Genomic DNA, 2,798 nt, shown 5'->3' with positions numbered 1-2,798 from the left:
GTTTTTAGACAAAGCAGATAGCTCTATCCTTTTCTAACATGTTGCCAAATCGTTTTGTTGGCTATGAAGGAATGCTACTAATGACTTTACAACTGAGTCTCACAGTAGTTGCGTACTCTAGACAATAATATATAATCTGACAACATACTTCGGTGTATAGAGAGGTGCAAGTTATATTTTTACTTTCCTTGCCCTATTACCATGGGTAAGGAAAGTATTGCTTTCCGAAAAAAATTAAGGTACCCCAATTTGTAAATTTCTATACGTTTCAAGGTCCCCTGAGTCCAAAAAAGTGGTTTTTGAGTATTGGTCTGTATGTTTGTGTGTATGAGTGTATGTGCGTCTGTGTACACGATATCTCGTCTCCCAATTAACGGAATGACTTGAAATTTGGAACAAGGTCCTTACAATATAAGGATCCGACAGGAACAGTTTCGATCAAATACAATTAAAGATGGCGGCTAAAATTACGAAAATGTTGTCAAAACCAGGGTTTTTCGTGATTTTCTTGAAAACGGCTCCAACGATTTTGATCAAATTCATACCTAAATTAGTCATTGATAAGCTCTATCAACTGCCACGAGTCCCATATCTATAAAAATTTCAGGAGCTCTGCCCCATCTATGCAAAGTTTGATTTTAGATTCCCAATTATCAGGCTTCAGATACAATTTAAACAAAAAAAATTAAGTGGAAAAGATTGAGCATGAAAGTCTCTACAATTGATGTTTAGTAACATTTTCACCTAAAATTGAAAATAAGCTCGAAATTCGAGAAAATAAGATTATTCAATTGTAAACTGTTGGCAACTGTTGATTCTATTAAATCATTCACTATGAAGAGATAGCAGACCTCGTGTGTTTCCAGCGTTATTGTCCTGTCACCAGCTGGCTCAGATCTTAGAAAAGTAGACTTGAGATGCGCGGGAACACTAGCGTCCGTTGATAAATTTTCATAACGGCAAGGAAAGTTGTGTGAGTGCACCACACCAGATTTTTATTATTATTATTAACACGTTACACATTATCTGTGTTTTTATCTTGCCTACAGAAATCAACGGAGATTGAACAGATAAACTTCAATATTTGTTGCAATTACCTAACTATTTATTTTCCAATAAGGCTAGGCGAACACCAGTTAGTCAAGTCAAGACAAGACATGATCAGACATGTTTAGTCACAATACTTCACATAGCTGCTTGTGAGGCTAGTCATTGCAATTAGACATGTCTTCATAAGCAACTATGTGAAGTATTGTGACTAGTCTTATCTTGACTAACCGGTGTAAGCCCAGCCTTAGGCTGGTCGCACACCGGTAAGTCAAGACAGGACTAGTCACGTTTAGTCACAATACTTCATATTGCGGCAACACACACTGATTAGTCATTGCAATTAGACATGACTCCATAAGCAACTATGTGAAGTATTGTGACTAAACATGACTAGTCTTGTCTTGACTAATCGGTGTGTGACCAGCCTTAGATTTCATAAGAGATTGTTGAGATATGATTATCAATTAGGCCTATGAAAAAAATGAAGTGAGAGTTGGCAACATGTATATAGTGAGGTCCACGTTATAATGGCAGTATTTGATTAACATTGATCTTGCTATCATTCGCCAAATCAGATAGCGGCATCCTTTCCCAGCTCTGCAAAGTTGCCAGATCGTGTTTTAACAATGTATAAATATAATTAACAAGTATTTAATCACAATCATGATAATTTATCATTGAATAATATATTTTCTTGATGCATAAAATATAATTGATTATTTGAAACAAGAATCTAACCAGACTCTAAATAATGGGAAAAAGGCAAGATAGATAGATAGATTAAATAGTTTCCACTGCCAATCTAAAACAGGGGGATCAGGAGCTTGTCAAAAAATCTAAGGGACGGTTTCCGAGCTCGGGATTTGGCTAAGTTCTAGACTTAGAAGAACAGCTGGATTCAGAAAATTATCTTTCCAAAACGGGGCGTAGTCGCAGTCATAGTCACGTTTGAATTAAATTTCGAAAAACTAGAAAATTGAACACAAAATAAAATGAAGAGAAAATAGTGTAAAGTTTCAGCTATTTTGAACTATTTAGGAATGTTAGTAGTAGGGTTTTGAGAGAGCTGCCTAACCAATAGAAATCGAGGGGTGTGGCCTCCCCCTCCACCCCCCCAGCCCCAGTCGGCCATTTTGGCCCCGCCCCCAGCCAATAGGAATGAAGGGGCGTGGCCACGCCCCCTCCACCCCCCCAGCCCTAGTCAGCCATTCCCCCTCCACCCCCCCTGCCCTAGTCAGCCATTTTGGTACCGCCCCCTCCACCCCCCCAGCCCCAGTCGGCCATTTTGTCCCCGCCCCCAGCCAATAGGAAGCAAGGGGCGTGTTCAAAATGGCGTCGTGCCCCCACCACCCAACCAATAGGAGAGGCCATTGTAGCAGGTGTCCATCTCCCCTACCCCAGCATGGGTGTGTTCAAAATGGCGTCCCCCTTCCATAGTGCCCCCACCAATAGGAAGCAGGTGTCCCCAACGGTTCCCCAGCGGCGACGGCCATCTTTGTTGTAGCAGGTGTTAACTGACATCTGCTGCCCCAGTTAACACCTGCTTAATTTGCATATTAAAAATATCCCCACATTTAAAATCTTTAAAATCTCTCAAACCACACTACTAATCTATTTCCCAGTCATATTTTTTTCTTTTTTTTCCTGCATCACTTGGTCGCCTATCACTGAACATTCTTTTCAAAAACAACTCTTGCACCTGATCAGAATTCAAATTATGTTGTACAGCTTCACTCATGTCAAAGATG

The sequence above is a fragment of the Nilaparvata lugens genome, chromosome 1 (assembly GCF_014356525.2).
Source record: "Nilaparvata lugens isolate BPH chromosome 1, ASM1435652v1, whole genome shotgun sequence".
In the NCBI taxonomy this organism is placed as follows: Eukaryota; Metazoa; Arthropoda; class Insecta; order Hemiptera; family Delphacidae; genus Nilaparvata; species Nilaparvata lugens.
The sequence above is the reverse complement of the archived record's forward strand: the minus strand, read 5'-3'. Positions refer to the sequence as shown.